We start from the raw sequence: 22900 nt of genomic DNA, 5'->3' as shown, positions 1-22900 counted from the left end.
TTGGTACTCCTCACAAGGGCGCCGCCACATATCTTGGTCTCGTCAGAGCACAGGGCATTCCCAGTAATCCATGTTCTTCGACTGCTTGTCTTCAGCAAACTGTTTGCTGGCTTTCTTGTGCGTCAGCTTCCTTCTGGGATGATGGCCATGCAGACCGAGTTGATGCAGTGTGCGGCGTATGGTCTGATCACTGACAGGCTGAACTCCCACATCTTCAACCTCTGCAGAAATGCTGGCAACACTCATGTGTCTATTTTTTTAAGCCAACCTCTGGATATGACGCTGAACATGTGGACTCAACTTCTTTGGTCGACCCTGGCGAGGCCTGTTCCGAGTGGAACCTGTCCTGGAAAACTGCTGTATGACTTTGGCCACCGTGCGGTAGCTCAGTTTCAGGGTGTTAGCAATCTTCTTATAGCCTAGGCCATCTTTGTGGAGAGCAACAATTCTATTTCTCACATCCTCAGGTAGTTCTTTGCCATGAGGTGCCATGTTGAATATCCAGTGGCCAGTATGAGAGAACTGTACCCAAAACACCAAATCTAACAGCCCTGCTCCCCATTCACACCTGGGACCTTGTACTCACTTGTGTTGCCAGCTATTTAGACAATAATGGCTGTGTGTTGAGTTATTTTCAGAAGACAGTAAATCTATACTGCTATACAAGCTGTACACTGACTACTAGTTATATCCAAGTTTCATTTCTATAGTGTCATCCCATGAAAAGATATAATAAAATATTTGCAGAAATGTAAGGGGTGTACTCACTTTTGTGAGATACTGTATATCTGAAATGGAAATGGACTACACAAGACCTCTGGAGGTGTTTTGTGGTATCTATTACCAATACGTTAAGAGCTGATCCTTTTGTGGATCTTCCGTGGGATCAGACCTGATGGCCTAGCCTTTACACCCTGCGCACACGAGTGAGTATTCATGACCCTGTTTCCAGTTCACTATTTGTTCTTTCTTATACTAACCACTGCATACCAGAAACACACCACAAGAGCTGGCTGATTTGAAGTGTAGAAGGGTGTGAGCAATTTTGACAAGAACCAAACTGTTCTCACCTCCAAAACTAGTATACAGTGGTTAATACCTACCAAAAGTGGACCAAGAAAGGACAATTGGTAAACAACAGGGTCATGGAAGACCAGAAATCACTGATGTGTGTGGGGGTGAAGACTAGACCGTCTGATCCGATCCAACAGAAGATCCACAGAGGGATCTGTTACTAATGTCTTGGTGTCAGATACCACAGAACACCTTGAGTCCAGGCCTTGATGGGTCAGAGCTGCTAGGGTATATACTATATATATATTTATATATATATATATATATATATATATATATATATATATATATATATATACACGTAGACAAAATTGTTGGTACCCTTCTGTTAAAGAAAGAAAAACCCACATTGGTCACTAGAATAACTTGCAACTGACAAAAGTAATAATGAATAAACATTTACTGAAAATCAACTAATGAAACAGAATCATTTTAAAAAACAAACTAGTGAATCTGGACAAAAATGATGGTACCCTTAATTTAATATTTTGTTGCACAACCTTTTGAGGAAATCACTGCAATCAAGCGATTTCTGTAACTCTCAATGAGACTTCTGCACCTGTCCACAGGTATTTTGACCCACTCCTTGTGAGCAAACTGCTCCAGCTGTCTCAGGTTTGAAGGGTGCCTTCTCCAGACAGCATGTTTCAGCTCCTTCCACAGATGTTCAATAGGATTTAGATCAGGACTCATAGAAGCCCACTTCAGAATAGTCCAATGTTTTGCTCTTAGCCATTCTTGGATGTTTTTAGCTGTGTGTTTTGGGTCATTATCCTGTTGGAGGACCCATGACCTGTGACTGAGACCAAGCTTTACGACACTGGGCAGCACATTTTGCTACAGAATGCCTTGATAGTCTTGAGATTTCATTGTACCCTGCACAGATTTAAGACACCCTGTGCCAGATGCAGCAAAACAGCCCCAAAACATTACCAAGCCTCCTCCATGTTTCACAGTAGGTACAATGTTCTTTTCTTTGTATGCTTCATTTTTGCATCTGTGAACATGATGTGACTTGCCAAAAAGCTCCAGTTTTGTCTCATCTGTCCAGAGGACGTTCTCCCAGAAGCTTTGTGGCTTGTCAATATACATTTTGGCAAATTCCAGTCTCGCTGTTTTATGATTTGCTTTCAACAGTGGTTTCTTCCTCAGTCGTCTTCCATTAAGTCCACTTCGGCTAAAACAGCGATGGATGGTGCAATCTGACACTGATGTACCTTGACCTTGGAGTTCACCTCTAATCTGTTTGGATTTGTTGTTCTGGGCTCTTGGGTTACCATTCAGCTACAGTCCCGTAGACCTTAAACTTCTAAATAATATGTGCAACTGTAGTAACAGGAACATAAAGCTGCTTGGAGATGGTCTTATAGCCTTTACCTTTAACATGTTTGTCTATAATTTTCTTTCTAATCTCCTGAGACAACTCTCTCCTTAGCTTTCTGTGGTCCATGTTCAGTGTGGTACACACCATGATACCAAACAGCACAGTCACTACTTTTCACCCTTTAAATACACAGACTGACTGATTACAAGTTTGAAGACACATGTGATGCTAATTACAGGACACACCTTAGCTTAACATGTCCCTATGGTCAAATTATTTTCAATCATTTGGTAGGGGTACCATCATTTTTGTCCAGGCCAGTTTAATTAATTTGTTTTTTTAAAGTATTCTATTGAACCACAATTCAAAAGCAACGTCATATTTTCATTAGTTGATTTTCAGTAAATGTTTATTTATTATTACTTTTGTCAGTTTCAAGTTATTTCAGTGACCATTGTGGGTTTTTCTTTCTTTAATGGAAGGGTACAAACAATTTTGTCCACTTGTGTATATAGTATCTCAATAAAGTGAGTACACCCCTCACATTTCTGCAAATATTTGATTATATCTTTTCATGGGACGACACTATAGAAATGAAACTTGGATATAACTTAGAGTAGTCAGTGTACAGCTTGTATAGCAGTATAGATTTACAGTCTTCTGAAAATAACTCAACACACAGCCATTAATGTCTAAATAGCTGCAACACAAGTGAGTACACACCACAGTGAACATGTCCAAATTGTGCCCAACTGTGTCGTTGTCAATCCCTGGTGTCATGTGTCAAGGTCCCAGGTGTGAATGGGGAGCAGGGCTGTTAAATTTGGTGTTTTGGGTACAATTCTCTCATACTGCCCACTGGATATTCAACATGGCACCTCATGGCAAAGAACTCTCTGAGGATGTGAGAAATAGAATTGTTGCTCTCCACAAAGATGGCCTAGGCTATAAGAAGATTGCTAACACCCTGAAACTGAGCTACAGCACGGTGACCAAGGTCATACAGCGGTTTTCCAGGACAGGTTCCACTCGGAACAGGCCTCGCCAGGGTCGACCAAAGAAGTTGAGTCCACATGTTCAGCGTCATATCCAGAGGTTGGCTTTAAAAAATAGACACATTTAGATTAGATTATATTAGATTCAACTTTATTGTCATTACACATGTACAAGTACAATGCAACGAAATGCAGTTTAGCATCCAACCAGAAGTGCAATAAGCAGAAAGTGCAGAATAAACAGTAATTATGATATACATTATTTACAGTGGGTAAATAGCAGTGGTATAAACAGGATCTATAAACTATACTACAGTATAAACAAGATATGTAGCTGAAAAACAATATACATATTAAGGTGCAGATTAATATTAAGGTGCTATGCAGGTTAAAGTGATTAAGGTGCTATGGACACGATCAAGCAATGAGTACGTAAAAACATAATAAACAGATGTATACAGAATACATATACAGATGTATACAGAATACATAATAAACAGATGTATAAACAGATGTATACAGTATATATTAGATTTATGTACATATGAGGTATGTATTATTGAAATACAAAGCGGAAAAAGGATAAAAATGATAATGTTTGTAGTGCGGGGGAGGGGGGGGTTAACGGGGGACAGAGTTCAATATGGAGACAGCTCTGGGGAAAAAGCTGTTCCTCAATCTGGTAGTCCTTGGCCGGAGGCTCCTGAAGCGCCTGCCAGAGGGCAGAAGGGCAAATAGTCTGTGTGCAGGGTGGGAGGAGTCCTTAAGAATGCTGCGAGCTCAACGCAGACAGCGTTTCCTCTGGACGTCCTCAGTGGATGGAAGTGGAGTCCCTGTAATGCACTGGGCCGTTTTCACCCCTCGTTGCAGTGCCTTGCTGGTCAGGATACTTTCTATTGCACAGTGGTAAAAGTTCACCAGGATGGCCGAAGACAGGTGGTGTTTCCTGAGTGTCCTCAGGAAGAAGAGGCGCTGGTGAGCCTTCTTGGCCAAGCTGGAGGTGTTGGTGGTCCAGGACAGGTCCTCCGAAATGTGGGTCCCCAAAAACTTGAAGCTGGAGACACGTTCAACAGCTATTCCATCTATGTGGATGGGGTCATGCGTGCCTCCTGCTTCCCTCCTGAAGTCCACGATGAGCTCTTTGGTTTTGTTGTTGTTGAGGAGCAGGTTGTTGTCCTCACACCATATGGCCAGATGCTGTACCTCCTCCCTGTAGGCTGTCTCATCGTTGTTACTGATGAGTCCAATCACCGTGGTGTCGTCAGCAAACTTAATGATGGAGTTGGATCCATGCACAGGCCTGCAGTCTTGGGTGAAAAGGGAGTAGAGGAATGGGCTCAGCACACAGCCCTGTGGTACGCCTTTATTGAGTGAGATGGTGATGGAGTAGGTGTGTCCTGACCTAACATGCTGAGGTCTGTTGGTAAGAAAGTCCATAATCCAGTGACAAAGGGAGGTGTTAATACCCAGATCTCCAAGTTTTGTGACTAACTTGGAAGGGATTACGGTATTAAATGCTGAGCTGAAGTCAACAAACAGCATTCGTGCGTATGTGTTGCTATTGTCCAGATGTGTAAGCACAGAGTGCAGCGCCATGGAGACCTATTGCTGCGGTATGCAAACTGATGTGGGTCCAGTGTGGGTGGGAGACAGTTCTTCAGGTGTGCCAGGACGCTCGAAGCACTTCATAATAATGGGTGTGAGTGCTACAGGGCGGTAGTCATTCAGGCACGTCAGGCTGGAGTGTTTTGGCACTGGTACGATGGAGGTGGATTTGAAGCATGTAGGTACAGTTGCCTGGGTGAGGTACAGGTTGAAAATGTCCGTAAAAATTCCAGTCAGCTGCTCCGCACATGCTCTCAGCACTCGCCCGGGAATGCCGTCTGGACCAGCAGCTTTGCGTGCGTTGATCTGGCTCAGTGCAGTGTAGACGTCTGTGGAGGAGAGTGAGAGGGGCTGGTGGTCTGCAGAGAGTTTGGTCTGGGTAGCCGTCTCCCTGTTGTCTCGGTCAAAGCGAGCATAAAAGTCATTTAGCTTGTTCAGGAAGGAGACATCTGTAGTTACCGGGATGGAGTTGCTGGGCTTGTAGTTGCTGATGACCTGGATGCCCTGCCACATGCGTCGGGGGTCGGAGTTGAAGTGTTCCTCAACCTTTAGCTTGTAGCAGTGCTTGGCCTTTTTGATGCCCCTCCTCAGGTTTGCCCTGGATGTGCTGTAGGCCTGTGCGTCACCTGTTCTGAAGGCAATGTTGCGGGCTTTCAGCAGAAGACGCACCTCCTTATTCATCCATGGCTTCTGATTTGGGTACGTGGTGATCTGTTTCTGTGTGGTAACACTGTCAGTTGTGGTTTTGATATAATCCAGCACCGAGGAGGTGTAAGTGTCGATATCTGTGTGAGAGCCACAAGTAGCCTGTGAAGCAAACATACCCCAGTCCGTGTGTTGAAACCTGTCCTGAAGTACAGCGTCTGTCCCCGCTGGCCACACCTTGATGGTTGATGTTGATGGCTTCACACGTTGGATAAGTGGAGAGTACTTAGGAATGAGAAACACATGAGTGCTGCCAGCATTGCTGCAGAGGTTAAAGAAGTGGGAGGTCAGCCTGTCAGTGCTCAGACCATACACCGCACATTGCATCAACTCGGGCTGCATGGTCGTCATCCCAGAAGGAAGCTGACGCACAAGAAAGCCCGCAAACAGTTTGCTGAAGACAAGCAGTCCAAGAACATGGATTACTGGAATGTCCTGTGGTCTGACGAGACCAAGATAAACTTGTTTGGCTCAGATGTCCAGCATGTGTGACAGCGCCCTTGTGAGGAGTACCAAGACAACTGTCTCTTGCCTACAGTCAAGCATGGTGGTGGTAGCATCATGGTCTGGGGCTGCATGAGTGCTGCCGGCACTGAGGAGCTGCAGTTCATTGAGGAAAACATGAATTCCAACATGTACTGTGACATTCTGAAACAGAGCATGATCCCCTCCCTTCGAAAACTGGGCCGCATGGCAGTTTTCCAACATGATAACGACCCCAAACACACCTTCAAGATGACAACTGCCTTGCTGAGGAAGCTGAAGGTAAAGGTGATGGACTAAACCCAATTGAGCACCTGTGGGGCATCCTCAATCGGAAGGTGGAGGAGTTCAAGGTGTCTAACATCCACCAGCTCCGTGATGTCATCATGGAGGAGTGGAAGAGGATTCCAGTAGCAACCTGTGCAGCTCTGGTGAATTCCATGCCCAAGAGGGTTAAGGCAGTGCTAGATAATAATGGTTGACACACAAAATATTGACACTTTGGGCACAATTTGGACATGTTCACTGTGGGGTGTACTCACTTGTGTTGCAGCTATTTAGACATTAATGGCTGTGTGTTGAGTTATTTTCAGAAGACAGTAAAGCTATACTGCTATACAGTCTGTACTCTGACTACTCTAAGTTCTGTCCAAGTTTCATTTCTATAGTGTCGTCCCATGAAAAGATATAATGAAATATTTGCAGAAATGTGAGAGGTGTACTCACTTTTGTGAGATACTGTATATATACTGTATATACAGTGTATCACGAAAGTGAGTACACCCCTCACATTTCTGCAAATATTTCATTATATCTTTTCATGGGACAACACTATAGACATGAAACTTGGATATAACTAAGAGTAGTCAGTGTACAACTTGTATAGCAGTGTAGATTTACTGTCTTCTGAAAATAACTCAACACACAGCCATTAATGTCTAAATAGCTGCCAACATAAGTGAGTACACCCCACAGTGAACATGTCCAAATTGTGCCTAAAGTGTAAATATTTTGTGTGACCACCATTATTATCCAGCACTGCCTTAACCCTCCTGGGCATGGAATTCACCAGAGCTGCACAGGTTGCTACTGGAATCCTCTTCCACTCCTCCGTGATGACATCACGGAGCTGGTGGATGTTAGACACCTTAAACTCCTCCACCTTCCACTTGAGGATGCGCCACAGGTGCTCAATTGGGTTTAGTCCATCACCTTTACCTTTAGCTTCCTCAGCAAGGCAGTTGTCATCTTGGAGGTTGTGTTTGGGGTCGTTATCCTGTTGGAAAACTGCCATGAGGCCCAGTTTTCGAAGGGAGGGGATCATGCTCTGTTTCAGAATGTCACAGTACATGTTGGAATTCATGTTTCCCTCAATGAACTGCAGCTCCCCAGTGCCAGCAACACTCATGCAGCCCAAGACCATGATGCTACCACCACCATGCTTGACTGTAGGCAAGATACAGTTGTCTTGGTACTTCTCACCAGGGCGCCGCCACACATGCTGGACACCATCTGAGCCAAACAAGTTTATCTTGGTCTCGTCAGACCACAGGGCATTCCAGTAATCCATGTTCTTGGACTGCTTGTCTTCAGCAAACTGTTTGCTGGCTTTCTTGTGCGTCAGCTTCCTTCTGGGATGACGACCATGCAGACCGAGTTGATGCAGTGTGCGGCGTATGGTCTGAGCACTGACAGGCTGACCTCCCACGTCTTCAACCTCTGCAGCAATGCTGGCAGCACTCATGTGTCTATTTTTTAAAGCCAACCTCTGGATATGACGCCGAACAGGTGGACTCAACTTCTTTGGTCGACCCTGGCGAAGCCTGTTCCGAGTGGAACCTGTCCTGGAAAACCGCTGTATGACCTTGGCCACCATGCTGTAGCTCAGTTTCAGGGTGTTAGCAATCTTCTTATAGCCCAGGCCATCTTTGTGGAGAGCAACAATTCTATTTCTCACATCCTCAGAGAGTTCTTTGCCATGAGGTGCCATGTTGAATATCCAGTGGCCAGTATGAGAGAATTGTACCCAAAACACCAAATTTAACAGCCCTGCTCCCCATTTACACCTGGGACCTTGACACATGACACCAGGGAGGGACAACGACACATTTGGGCACAATTTGGACATGTTCACTGTGGGGTGTACTCACTTATGTTGCCAGCTATTTAGACATTAATGGCTGTGTGTTGAGTTATTTTCAGAAGACAGTAAATCTACACTGCTATACAAGCTGTACACTGACTACTCTAAGTTATATCCAAGTTTCATGTCTATAGTGTTGTCCCATGAAAAGATATAATGAAATATTTGCAGAAATGTGAGGGGTGTACTCACTTTCGTGATACACTGTATATAGTAAAAATACTATTAGTAATATTAACGTTTTACCAATAAGTAACTTCATGTTAAAAAATACAAATTGTTTAACATTCTTTGCTAAAATATACCAAACATCTATTATGAAAACAAGTATATGAGATGTATATTAAATTTAATGAAAGTTCATTTTAACTATAATTTTACTTCATTAAAAGTATAATTATAAGTATACCTATATAAGGTTGGTATTACTACATATGTCATTACAGTGCTCATAAATAAATATATTGATAAATATATTGCTAGAATCAGGTCTAGAAAGACAAAAAGTGGAAGTATATTTTTACTCTAAAATAAATATATTTAAAGTTTTTTTATAATATATATTTTAATGTACTCCAAGTGCACTTGGAATACTGATTGTGCAGTTGTGAAGTGTGCTTTAATTTCACTTTAATTGTATGTGAAACATGGAGTTAAATACACATGCAGTAGTATACTTAAGGTAAATTTAAAAACAAGTATATGAGAAGTACTGTATATTAAATTAAATGAAACTTAAATGTAACTAAAAGTATACTTCATGGTAATGTATTTATTAAAAGTATACTTTTTGATAACTTTTGAAAAGTATGACTAATATATTTTTAACATGTTTGAAATAAGTACAGACATTTGCTAGTTTATTTATTGTATACTTTGACGAATCTTAGTATATTTTAAGTACATTTAAGTACACTTTTTTTCACTAGGGATGACTGTGTTATATCTGGGTCTAGAATGAACAGCATGATTGTTGTTTTCCTAAGTACAAAAGAAAAAGCTAACAAACTAGTGGAGAACTGTGTAGTTATAAGTGGTTCACACATTAGTGTTCTTCCTCTTTCCACCCCAGCAAAAAGAATCACCATATCAAACGTACCGCCGTTCATTAAAGACGAACAACTGATAGAAGTTTTATCCAGATACGGAAAAATGGTTTCCCCAATGAAAAAGATCTCGATTGGGAGCAAATCTCCACTTTTAAAACATGTACTTTTATTTAGACGTAGTGTGTACATGGTTCTTAATGATAATAATACAAAATTGAACCTGTTTCCGTGTGGACGGTTTTGATTATACAGTATTTGCTACTACTGACACAATAACATGTCTCTCGTGTGGCAGACCTGGGCATCTTATTTGTGCATGGCCATCAAAAAATGATCTGGTTGACTCTGTCAATTAGGACACTATGGTGGCCAGGCTCCCTGAAACAGAGAGAGCTCCAGATCAAGGGAAAGAACTGAGGGTGCTGGGACATCTGAAAAACCTTATCACAGAAAGATGTGGAGGAAAATACTACCCTGAACCATGAACGTGATAAAAATCGCCAGTCAAATTAGAGGAAAAACGAATACACTAATAGAAAAAAAATAGACAGGGACACTGAGGATATTAGCAGTGATGAATATTTATGAGACTCGAGCACAAGAGAAAATCCACAAAGGATATAGGTATAGTATAGAGATCATTCTCAGCACTGCAGTGACACTGACATGATGGTGGTGTGTTAGTGTGTGTTGTGCTGGTATGAGTGAATAAGACACAGAAATGCTGATGGAGTTTTTAAACACCTCACTGTCACTGCTGGACTGAGAATCGTCCACCAACCAAAAATATATCCAGCCAACATCACCCCATAGGCAGCGTCCTGTGACCACTGATGAAGGTCTAGATGATGACCAACTCAAACAGCAGCAATAGATGAGCGATCGTCTCTGACTTTACATCTACAAGGTGGACCAACTAGGTGGGAGTGTCCAAAAGAGTGGACAGTGAGTGATCCACTTCTGTGTCTTATCCACTCATACCAGCACAACACACACTAACACACCACCACCATGTCAGTGTCACTGCAGTGCTGAGAATCATCCACCACCTAAATAATACATGCTCTGTGGTGGTCCTGTAGGGGTCGTGACCATTGAAGAATGGGGTGAAAGAAGGCTAAAAAAGTATGTAGAGAAACAGATGGACTACAGTCAGTAATTGTAGAACTACAAAGTGCTTCTATATGGTAAGTGAAGCTGATAAAATGGACAGTGAGTGTAGAAACAAGGAGGTGGTAAATTGGCGTAAATATCAGTTTTGTTTAAAAAAAATAAACAGAAGGTGGCAGCATCCATCTACATTTCACTATAATCTAATTCAGCTGCAGATGTGAAGAGGAAGTCGAAGTAAAGTACTGTTGTTGTGGTTTTGCATTGTCTTGTTGGAAAATGCATGGACGTCCCTGGAAAAGATGTCATCTTGAAGACAGCCTATGTTGCTGTGGTTATGTTTTACTGCATTAAAGCTGCCAACACAGAAGTGTAAATTACCTTTGCCAAGGGCACTGAGACACCCCCATACCATGATAGAACCTGCCCATTTGAACTTGTTGCTGATATCAGTGGCTTTTGTAAATGTAACTCCGGATTGTAGGGCTGGAAAAAGGTTTGCCAAAGTAATCCCTCGCCCATGAAGTGTATATGAACTATTGATGATAACGGTTCTTGATACAGTGTCGCCTGAGAGACATCACAGGTTTTCATCCTAGGCTTGAGCTATTGCTCTTTAAGCAGTAAAATTCCTCCAAATTCTGCCAACCTTACATAAATGGCCAGACAGTGGATCTTTACTGCTGTATCTTTCTTTGCAATATGCAACTCACACTGCAAATGATAGTGACAGGAAATCCAAAACACTGGAGAAAAAGCAACTGGCAGAGCCTGCTTTTGTCAAAAGAGGGAGCTATCTGTCTGTTTTACATGTTTATAGATTCAAAGCTGTTTTAAATGTTAAAGTTTCTGTTACACCAGGATTTACAATACAACATAAATAAGAAATATAACTGATGCTGTAATTGTTGAAGGTCTGTGCACTGGTGACTTTGTAAATCATTCATTCATTGCCCCTTTCACCACCACTTTATCCTATTCAGGGTTGCAATGGGTCTGATTCAGTGGGCGAAAGGTAGGAAACACCGTGGACAAGCTGCCAGTCCATCACAGGACACACCTGCCTCTCAACCAGACAAAGAGAGAACTGTCTGGGAGAGCATGGAAACTCCACACAGAAAGGACCCGGACCTGGGAATCAAACCCAGGAGATTTGATCAATGTGAGGTGACAGTGCACCATCTAAAATGCTAATGATGAATGAAGACTTTTATTCACCTGCTGTATTAACAATATTTTTATTAATAAATTACCATCAAATTTTACATCAACCTTTTCTAGTCACTAAATATTTGCACAATCAATTCTGTAAACTTCACTTTGAACCTACCAATAATCGACAGATCTAGGATCTACAATCCAAAACAAATGAGCCAATAGAAATATTAGTGGCATTTAATTGTGTTTAATTACTTTAGTGGTCTGTATGCTGTTTAACTGTGTAACAACACATATCAGATGAAGGCAGAGTTGACATGAATGTAACTGGATTGGGGGTGGGGATCTAGATGTGGTTACATACAATGAAAACAACTCTATTCTACGTAGATCTGAATCTGACACTTGGTACAACAATGTTACTCCTCTTCTTCATTTTCATCATTGCTGATAATAATGGTAAGTGTTAAATAATAAGCATCATGTTTAACTGGTTCTTCACTATAACTAAACGATTGCACAACTTTTTGTTATTATTTATTATTAACTAAATGTCGTAAATTGCTAAATGATTTTATAGCAGAGGCTGCTGAGAGCATTACACCAAACCAAACCAGCGTATCTTCAGCTGAAGGCAGCAACATCACACTGTCCTGTACATATAATGGATCAGTCAATAATCTCCAGTGGTATCAACAAAAGCTTGGATCCACACCAGAGTTTCTGCTGCTGATTGTTGAAGGTATTAAAGATGTTGCTACAGCTCAAGCACCTGACCCAAGAACGTCCATGATACTCTACAATAAGCAAAAGAGAGTGGATCTGAAGATCGTCTCTGCTGCAGTATCTGACTCTGCACTGTACTACTGTGCCCTGCAGCCCACAGTGACAGGAATTGCAGTTATGCTGTACAAAAAGCCATTTTTCAAAGAAATTAGCATGTTAACATTATCTCCAGGCTATAATGTGAATTTACTGTGTATCTCAACCATACTTTATGATGTAACTTCTAAACTTGTCCCAAACAATGTGGGTCATAAGAGGTAGTTGATATAATCACATGGGTGAGGGATTACTTTAGCAAACCATTGTTAAGCACTACAATACAGAGTTACATGCACAAATGCCACTTAAAACTTTACTGTGCAAAAAAGAAGCCTTATGTTAACCATGTCCCAAAGCAGCGTTGACTAGTCTGGGCTCGGTGGCATCTAGGATGGACCATCACACAGTATTGTGGTCAGATGAATCAGCATTCCAGGTCTTTTTTTGGAAAAAATGGATGCCGTGTGCTCTGGACCAAAGACGAAAAGAACCATTCAGACTGTTATCAGCAACAAGTTCAAAAGCCAGGGTCTGTTATGGTATGTGGAAGAAGATGGTACGGGTACTGGACTGGCCTGCCTGTAGCCCTGATGTGTCCCCAATAGAGAATGTGTGGAGAATTTTAAAACAAAAAAATGAGACGACAACCCCGTTCTTTCTTTGGCTCTCGTGGAGACAGGACACACTTTTCCCTCCTCCCTTATCTACCCTGCTTGGCTTCTCCTGTATGGTCTTGTCTCGTCACTCTGCTCTACAGAGATTTTTCTCAGCACTGCTCTTCAAAGAACAAATTATGGAATTGGTTAAATGGTCTCTGAATGCTATTGACACCATCTTCTCATCGAGAAGTTCGGGTTCGGGGGAACCCATATGCCCCGACGGAACGCAGATGGCAGGATACGCGATGGACTCAGTCGTGTGCTTGGCACCTCTTTCGTTGGAGGACATCGAGGATGTTTATCTATTTGGAACTTTGTTCGTGGGGTTCGCGCTGATTGGATTAGGCGGTACCCTGCTGTATCGGGAAATTAAAAGAGTTGGGTCAGTTGTCAAAGGTTTCCAGAAACTGCCCAACCTGATTGAGATGGTGGGTAGAGCCGTGGGAACTCAGACTATGAATTTGAGTCGGAGTATGGATACCATCTTGGACAGAATAGCGGCTTTGCGAAATGAGATGAACCAGAGATGCATTAATTCTGACAGTCTGTGTTAAATTTTGCCTCAGACAAAACAAGAAGTCATTTCTGCTTCTGGCTCCCCTGTTATCAGCAACGGCCTTGTTGATAAGTAAATGCCTCCGGAAGATCTGCTGCTACGTACCTACCCCCCTCACTGACTGTTTTTCATTCTGGCCAGTAAGAGCTGAAAAACAGCCATTTTATCGCGAACTTGTACAGACTTTTCCTTCTTGCTGCAGAATGGGAACTGACAGAAACTCTTTCCTTACCCAAACCAACGTCTCCACTCTTAGCTTCATCCCACCACTATGGTTGGACGAGTCTGCAGCGCGCGCTGTCATAGCTGCGAATCGCCAGATGGCTGCCTCCTGTAGTGGTTACTTTTCATCATCCCCATATCCCTACCTGTGGCTGGTTGTGTGATTATGTTATGTTATGTTTATATGTGCTTGTGTGCTGTTGGGGCTTTTTTTCATGTTATCACAGTGTGCTCCTATCTGAGAGCACAATCTGGTTGCTGGGTTTTTTTTTATCCCCTCATCCTAATGTGTTTATTATTTCTTGTTTCTTATCTTAAAAAGCATTTCACTGCTAGTTGTACTTGTATGACTATGTATGTGACAATAAATTGAATTGAATTGTACTGTTGCACATCTTAAGACGTGTTTGCAGGAAGAATGAGACAAAATAAAAGCTGAAACACTAAATCACTTGGTATCCTCGGTGCCGAAACGTCTTTTAAGTGTGGTGAAAAGGAATGACAACATTGCTTTATTGTCCCAACTTTTTTGAAATGTGTTGCAGGCCTGAAATGCAGGAATGGATGTTTATTAATAAATATAATGAAGTTGAGCAGATAAAAAATGAAATATCTCAGGTTCATCCTGTCTGCAATCAAATAGAAGTAAAAGTAAATGTAAGAAACTCTGTGTTTTTTTATTATTTGCATTTTCTGATTTGGGGTTGTGTATATACAGTATATACACACACATTTACGCACACATGTACACACACACACAAATACAACAATCTATTTGGGGTTTGGTGAGTAATATTAACTTCAGTTAAATTTACAGTAGAAATGCTTTGGTGTGTGTGTGTGTGATCTCTGGGGGTGTCTACATACTTTTGGCTATACAGATCTACACTGGGCGTGTCCACATCTGAAGTGAATGTTAAAGACACTGAGTGGTGCTGTGATCATCAGCTCTGCTCTCAGCTCCAGCACACACTGTGACATCATGATGATGTCACAACATTCTACAAGCTCTGATCTGAGCTCCTGTGCTGGTGCTGCTTCACTTTGAGACGGAGCATCGAAGCAGCAGCAGCTAAAATGTTCTGGTTTAAGAAGTTGTGATGTTGTAGCGCCCCGTCTGAGGATGAGGAGCCGCACAAACCCAAACCTGAGAAGAAGGAGAAGAAGAAGAAATGGTGGCGGAGACTCAAAAAGAAAGAGCGGCAAGAGGAGACGAACGTGGAGGAACATCAGATCATGGGAAATGAGGAGAACGCAGGGATGAGTACACAGGTTCTACCGGACCAAGGGCAGGAACCAGAGGTACAGGTGATAGAAATGGAAGAGAAGAAGCAGGTGGAGCAGAGCATGGAGGAGAAGAACCCAGAGGAGCAGAACCCGGTTATAGAAGAGATTGAAGGTACATCTTGAAGGAGTTTTATGAGCTGTGTGGTGTTTAATCCATCATGGTGCTGAATCAGGTTTCATTTATCCAGCAGATCCACTTGAGGCTGTTCTGGAGAAGATCTTCAGGTCCTCATCTGATGAAGTGGTGCAGCAGCAGAACGTCCAGGATGAGCACGCTCTGATTGCTCCCACATTTATAACCCAACCTGAAGAGTGTGGGAGACTGATGGAGACCACAGTGGAGAATCAAGGTGGGTTATTTTCAGATCTAGATCTTCATCCTAGTGAGCAGATGAAGGCTGGAGTGTTGCTGTAACATGTGTGTGTGTTTTGTGTAGGCGTGTCCGTGCCCGCTGGTGCTCCCGTGTCTCCGGTCTACATGCTGAAGATGAAGAGAACGAGCCGCTGGACCGTGCGCCCTGTACTGGTGCTGCCGTCTTCAAAATATGTCTCATCGGCTCTGCTGTGTTCTGCAGCGCTGTGGCGTCCTTCAGAACGTTCTCGCCCCACAGAGATCGTTCCTCCTGATCATCTGGAGAACCTGGAGGAGATGAAATGAAGAACCTCCAAAGACACGATGACACCAGAAACTTTTCCTTCATTAAAATAAAGTTCATTAAAAAATAAACTGCTGGTTTAAGTTTAGTTGCTTATTAAAGGTGAACTGGTGAATGTTTACTGACTCCTGGGATCATAAACAAGGTGGAAACATCTGAAGAACATGGAGGAATCAAACCTATGCTAAATGCTAATCTAAATGCTGAATGCTAATGCTAATCTAAACACATGAAACCTAAACGCTAAGCTAAATGCTACACTAAACACACCTGAACAGAACTAAACATAAACTAGACTAAGACAAACAGAAACAAGACTAAACTAGGCATGAATCAAAACAAACAAACAGGAACTTAATGGACAGGAGCAAACCAAAAATCAAAACAGTCTCCGCCACCTGATACACAACTGCACCTTTATATGCATGACTCCCGGACTGCCCCAACAAAAAAGCCAAAAAAAACAAAAAGTAGGTCCTGGACCCTGAGTGGCAAGTTTGAAGTCCTTATATTAATAATGAAGTATTGGTATATTAACATAGAGCATCACCTTCAATAATAATAGGTTTGTTTGTTTTTTTATTTGTCTTTTTTTTTTTTATTTCAAAGGGTTAATTACTTTTCTTGTACACTTTACTCTTTGCCTTGTTAGTCAACAAAATACATTTCCACTGTTTGTGCTATTGTTACTGGTCACAATGGGACTTAATCTTCTCAGCTCCAGGGCGCTGTACAATGGCTGACCCTGCGCTCTGACCCTGACTTCCAAAGCAGCGGTGATATGCAAAAGCAGAATTTTATTGTACTGTTCCCGGGTTAATGTAAATATGACATATAAAGGTGTTCCATCAATATCTTCTCAACTACAGTATCTGACTCTGCATTGTACTACTGCACCCTGCAGCTCACAGTGCCACACTTTACAAAAACACAACTTTGACAGCACCTGCTTTCCTCAAAAGAGGGAGCTATTTGTCTGTTTATAGTTAATCTCTAATACACCAAAATGACAAGCTGTTAAAGTCCCAAGTTTTTGTAACACCAGTTGTCCAAATATACAGTACTATACAATAATAAATAGAGATAAAAATTATTGTTTACATGTACAGCATTTATCAGACACTTTTATCTAAAGGTACTTACAATTGTGGCCATATACATTATACAATGCAAGCGATTGTTGGTTAAGGGCTTTGTTTAAGGGCCCAACAGTGGCAACCTCACAGCAGTGAGGTTTAAATACCTTCAATTGCTTCAAATTACTCATACAGCATCTTAACAACTAATGTACCTCTGCCCCTGTTTACATCGATTGCCATTTTAGCTGAGTTAGTTAAGGTCTATATTCTGGGAAGGTAGTAAATAAAAAGAAGATTCAATTAATCATCAGCATGATTATGAATAAAGCTATAACACAATAAAGAGCAGCATTTGAATCTACATGCTACTGAATAATCAGACTTTTACTAAACCACTGTATTAACCACAGTACCTTTTTAACTACCACTTAAACATTAAACTACCATTAAACTCACACCTGTAAACATACATCTTATACCAGTCATCTAGAGATTCAGAATCAATAAAATAAAACTAACAGATGGATGGATAGATAGATGAATGAATTTAGTGTTTCAGTAATGTGCCAATAGAAATATTAGTATCATCTGAATGCTGTTGAAGTGTAGTAACAAACACATCATAAACTGCAGCTATACTTTATTATCTACATAAAGTTTTTGTGTTTATTTATTTACAGTACAATGGTTTATTAGTCTATCTTCACAACATCAGATAAAGGTTGACATGAGTTGACATGGATGTAACTGGATTGGGGGTGGGGAGCCAGATGTGGTTACATACAGCAGAGACACTTTCAACTCTGGATGCCAGATCTGAATCAGACACTCAGCACAATGATGTTCCTCCTCTTCTTCATTTTCATTATTGTTGATGATAATGGTAAGTGATATACAATAGGCATCATAATTAAATATGTTTGTATTAATTTTCTACTATTAGAAGCATACATTTTATATTTAGAAAAATGTGTTTAATATGATATTAACTAAATGTTATAAATTGTTATAATGTTTTATATCAGAACATATAAAGAGAGCATTAGACCAGATCAAACCAGCTATTCTTCAACTGAAGGAAGCAGCATCACACTGTCCTGTACATATGATGGATCAGTTCGTAGTCTTTACTGGTATCAACAAAAACTTGGATCAAAACCAGAATTTTTGCAGCTGATTGTTGACGGTAGTGAAGATGTTAAAACGGCTCAAATGTCTGACCCAAGAATCTCAATGAAACGCTACAAAACCAAAACAAAAATGGAACTGGAGATCATCTCTGCTGCAGTATCTGATTCTGCACTGTACTACTGCGCCCTGCAGCCCACAGTGACAGGAAATCCAGCTATACTGTACAAAAACCTGTTATCAGAGGAGGGAGCTATTGTCATGTTTACATTTTATCACTTGCTGCTTCTTGTATCAAAAGTCTGTTTATCTAATAAACAATCAGTGTTTTAGCTCAGTGGTCCTTAAACGATTTTGTCTCATTCTTCCTGCAGACACTTCTGAAGGTGTATAACAGCACAGGATGTTCATTATCTGCACATTTGATATTGGGAAGGTTAGGACTACAGACTGGCTGCATGGACGTCCCTGCAAAAGATGTCCTCTTAAAGTATGCAAGTGTGTACGCAAGATGGCGCCGGTGTGGCTGGCTAGCCGTCAGTGTCACCTACCTGTTGTGTATATGGTGGTATTGTTGGTCTGTGTTTCCGTCTGTGATGCATCCACTCGTTTGGTGTATGACCGTCAAACTCTTATCAGAATATGTTCCACGCTTATGGATTTACAGAACTGTCAACAAGAGAATTTACATCCTGAGTTTATTGCCTTGTCCCCTGCGTGTGTCCCATGTTTGCCTTGGTGCCGGCGGGGAAGGCGCCGCAGGAGGCACGGAAAACGCAGCGGAGTCTGGCTTAAGATTAGGACACAGATCAGGGATTCAGCAAGATCCCGATCTACTAACTTTGCACCTGATTTTGTCCACCACTACGCACTGGAATTTAAACCTGTTTATCTCAGGTGTGTTCAGCCTGACATATCGGCGCTCAGCTGGCCTGACCGGGTACGCCCACTTCGCCGTAGAAGAGAGGGAGCGGTACTCGCAAACCTACGAGAACTCGGCCCGGAACCTAGCTCGGCCGCTGTGTACACCCCGATGAAAATGGCACTGGCCAATGTGAGATCGCTCACAAACAAAACTTTTATCCTGAAAGATTTCTTCTTAAATCATCAGTTGGATTTTATATTTCTAACTGAGACATGGCTCAGTGTGGATGAATTTAGCCCTCTACTGGAACTGTGCCCTCCGGACTGTTCTTTTTTAAGCTGTCCAAGAGCCACTGGAAGAGGAGGTGGTGTGGCTGTGGTTTTTAATAACCGATTTAAATGTGAAGCTCTTTCAGTCGAACATTTTACTAGTTTTGAAGTGCAGCTTATAAAACTGGATTGTAGTAATCCTCTTATTTGTGCTCTTATATATAGGCCACCTAAAGTGGTTGGTAATTTTATCAATGCATTTTCTAACTTTTTGGCTTGGATTATACCTACTGCAGACAGAAATTTAATTCTGGGGGATTTTAATATTCATGTCTGTTGCCCAAACAAACCTACGGTCAGTGAATTTATGCACCTAATAGAATCTTTTAACCTTGTACAATCAATCAGTGGTCCCACTCATAGTCTCGGTCATACTCTTGATCTTGTTTTATCTTATGGTTTTTCTATTGATGATACTGTAATCGAGGATGTTGGGTTTTCTGATCATAAATCAGTATTTTTTAATATCACAATGCCAATACAAGCCACCGGCACCAGAGCTACAAGTTGTCTTTATCGGCCTATAAACTCTGCTACGGCAAGCCTTTTTTCAGACTCTTTTCTTAAGATGTCCCCACTAGGGTGCAATGTGCTTCCTTTATCTAATTTAACTGCTGATGATTTGGTCACCATGTTTAACTCCACCTGCTCATCCATCCTTGACTCTGTGGCTCCCTTTACAACCAGGCGGGCTAAGGGTAAACCCAATCAGCCATGGGTAAATGATAATATCCGCATCCTTAGAAAAGAGTGTCGGAAAGCAGAGTGGAAATGGAAGAAAGACAGGCTTCAGGTATCTTTTGAGATTTTAAAGAGCTGCCTGTTTGCTTTTCAAGAAGCTACTAAGCTGGCTAGAGAAAGCTATTTTTCAAATATTATATCTAGGCACAGTAACAAACCCAGAGTTTTATTTACTAACATTAACTCTGTTCTAAATCCACCTATTTGTTACCCTGTCGAGTCCTCTAAAATTTGTGAGGATTTTCTGCAGTTTTTCATGGGGAAAACTGAGACAATCAAATTAAGTATAACACCCTCTAACAATGACCCCCATTCAAATCTGGGGTGTTTGCACAGCTTCTATCTTTTTGAGCCCATCTCTCTTTCTGCATTGAAAGATGTGGTTTTTTGCATGAAATCCACAACCTCCCCTGGTGATATTATCCCCACTTCCCTCCTTATGGAAACATTTGATACAATTGGTCCTACTCTGTTGACTATAATAAATGCCTGTCTATCTTCTGGTACTGTTCCTGCATGTTTTAAGCATGCTGCTGTGCAGCCCTTACTTAAAAAACATAATCTTAATATTTTTATACTTAATAATTATCGACCAATCTCAAAACTACCCTTCCTTTCTAAAGTATTGGAGAAAGTGGTGCTTTCACCGCTGTGGGCTCATTTGACAAAAAATGACATCTTTGAAATTTTTCAGTCTGGTTTTAAACCTTTTCATAGTACAGAATCAGCCCTCCTAAAGGTGACTAATGACCTGCTGCTTGCAGCAGATGCAGGAAAGTGTGCTATTTTAGTCTTATTGGACCTTACCGCCGTTTTTGATACTGTTGACCACAATTTGCTCATTCAACGTCTTGAGCATGTGGTTGGCCTCAGGGGGGCAGCGCTGAGTTGGTTTAAGTCTTATCTTTGCGATAGGACCTTCTCAGTACATGTCGGTAATTTATTTTCTTCTATTTCTACCATTGGCTGTGGGGTTCCTCAAGGATCTATCCTGGGGCCGGTACTGTTTGCTTTATATATGCTTCCTTTGGGGAAAATCATTAGGAAGTATGGTATTCAATTTCATTGTAATGCCGACGACACCCAGCTGTACCTTCCCCTGCGTTTAACCGATTTGTGCTTTTTTAAATGCCTGAAGGAATGTTTGAACGAGATTAAGTGTTGGTTAGCAAATAGTTTTCTTCAACTGAATGAAGATACAACAGAAATTATTCTCTTTGGCTCTCCCAAATATACATATCCTTTAATAAAAAACATTGGGGAACTGTCACACTATGTAAAAAATCACAGGTAAAGAATCTTGGGGTAATATCTGATCCTGACCTGAAATTCAATAAACAAATTAACTCTGTTGTTAGAAGCAGCTTTTTTCACCTTAGATCAATTGCTAAGATCAAATCATTTTTGTCACCACAAGACCTGGAAAAGGTAATTCATGCCCTTATTTCATGTCGCCTAGACTACTGTAACAGTTTGTATATGGGTATAAGTAAGTCCTCATTAGCTCGGTTACAGCTAGTCCAAAATGCAGCAGCACGTCTGCTCACAGGCACAAAGAAGAGTGACCACATTACCCCTGTCCTGGCATCTCTCCTTTGGCTTCCTGTAAGCTACAGGATCCAATTTAAAGTTCTTCTATTTGTTTTTAAGTCCCTATATGGATTGGCGCCATCTTACATAAAAGACTTGCTCCAATTCTATCCTTCTCCTAGATCACTTAGGTCATCTGATCAATTGCTCTTGGCTGTGCCACGGTCACGGCTGAAGCTCAAAGGTGATCGAGCCTTTGCAGTTGCTGCTCCGAGATTGTGGAACAGTCTACCTTTGGACATCAGGGCCGCTTCCTCCATTTCTGTTTTTAAATCTAGATTAAAAACGCACTTCTTCCGACTAGCGTTTCCTGGATGAGTGTCATGGTCAGCGTTTTCTGTTGTTTTACTGCTTTAAACTTTGTGATGCTTTTTATATATGTGTTTTATGTTTCAACATGTACAGCACTTTGGATGTAAATGTGCTTTATAAATAAATTACTTACTTACTTAAAGGCAGCATATGTTGCTCTAAAGTCTCAATGTACTTTCCTGCATTAATGCTGCCATCACAGCAGTGTAAATGATATGGTACTGACACAAATCCATTTGCTGAAAGCAAGAGTTTCAGGTGTATCGTTCAATGTTTAAAGGCTTGGTTTTCAAAAACGATGGGATTCAAACCCATACGTGCAGAGCACAATGGATTAGCAGTCTATCGCCTTAACCACTCAGCCACCTCGTCTCAACCTGCCTAGGAAAACGTGTTTCTGGGCCGATTGGTCTGATTGATCAACACCAGACGGCTTGAACAGCTACACTGCCTTTAAGAAATATCTGGGTGTTTACCAGAATGTGCACACACACTGCATAAGTGCATTATTTGTTAACAGTCAGTTTTAAAGAGAACTAAAATAAAATGAGCTTTCTGCTCTTCAGTCTTTTACAAATCTACAAAATCTACATTGATCAATCAGACCAATCAGACCAATCAGACCAGAAACAAGCAGGAAAAGCAAGACGAGGTGGCCGAGTGGTTAAGGCGATGGACTGCTAATCCATTGTGCTCTGCACGCGAGGGTTCGAATCCCCTCCTTGTCGAAAACCAGACTTTTAAGCATTGAACAAGACCTCTGCAATTCTTGCTTTCAGCTCTGTGCAAAATACTGGCACTGCTCACAAAAACAAAACACAACTGTAACACCAAATAGAAGCAGTTTATCTTATACAGCCATTTTTTAAATACAATGTTAATGACATACAGATTAGTAACCACACGTTGTTTAAAGGTCTCCACTTTGTGGATTTGTGGAGCTGGATTATTGTGCATGCATTAAGAGTTTAAAAGGTGTTGTGTTCGACGAGAATGGGACTCAAA

The 22900-nt window shown here is 41.4% G+C and overlaps 1 non-coding gene across 1 annotated transcript; it reads left to right on the top strand.

Annotated features, from left to right (window-relative positions):
- Nucleotides 1-22541: 22541 nt before the first annotated feature.
- On the top strand, nucleotides 22542-22623 carry trnas-gcu (transfer RNA serine (anticodon GCU)). Its single transcript has one exon. It is a non-coding gene; the product is annotated as a tRNA-Ser (tRNA).
- Nucleotides 22624-22900: the final 277 nt, after the last annotated feature.

The sequence above is a fragment of the Trichomycterus rosablanca genome, chromosome 4 (genome assembly GCF_030014385.1).
Source record: "Trichomycterus rosablanca isolate fTriRos1 chromosome 4, fTriRos1.hap1, whole genome shotgun sequence".
NCBI lineage: Eukaryota > Metazoa > Chordata > Actinopteri > Siluriformes > Trichomycteridae > Trichomycterus > Trichomycterus rosablanca.
This window is presented reverse-complemented; position numbering and strand designations above follow the sequence as displayed.